The sequence below is a fragment of the Egretta garzetta genome, unplaced genomic scaffold, assembly GCF_000687185.1.
Source record: "Egretta garzetta isolate BGI_Z169 unplaced genomic scaffold, ASM68718v1 scaffold377, whole genome shotgun sequence".
In the NCBI taxonomy this organism is placed as follows: domain Eukaryota; kingdom Metazoa; phylum Chordata; class Aves; order Pelecaniformes; family Ardeidae; genus Egretta; species Egretta garzetta.
Genome location: NW_009260339.1, coordinates 529,944 through 530,425, shown reverse-complemented (window position 1 = coordinate 530,425; position 482 = coordinate 529,944). Strand labels below are relative to the sequence as shown.

General features: G+C 40.0%; 1 protein-coding gene across 1 annotated transcript in view; it reads left to right on the top strand.

The window, feature by feature from the left end:
* The window catches only part of ATP7B (ATPase copper transporting beta), a 22,436-nt gene that overhangs the window by 17,572 nt on the left and 4,382 nt on the right, over positions 1–482 (top strand). The window lies entirely within an intron of this gene.

Sequence of the window (482 nt, the reverse complement as noted above, 5' to 3'; positions counted from 1 at the left end):
AGGAATGAGAGTTTCTCTGGATATGTTAAATTAAGACTAACTTTTCTTGAATTGGACTGAGTATCAGGTCAGTGTATACAATGGCATAGTAAAGGCCAGTGGCTGCATTAAGCTCCCACTGAAGAGAAGCAGTCACTACTTCTCCAGAGGTAGAGAGTTTCTTGCAGTAATTAGTCTGTTGCTGACCTGAAGCCTCCTGCTTCCCTTCACTGAAGGGCAGTTGTGTTTGGTTAGTGATGACGGAAAGTTCCTTTAAGGCTCAGTCCTGTTCCCAATAAGGGAAGTGAGGATTTGCCATTATCTTTAGAATATTGTTGAATTACTAGAATTATTATTAGAATTACTGTTAAGCGTAGCAGCCTAAAAAAGGTTGGGTTCATATGATATTTCCTTGATCTGAAACTATGTTTCTCCAAAGGCAAAGCCAAATTCTCACTCTACCTTGCTACATTTTCACCCTCTCCACCTTCATTTCCCTCTTT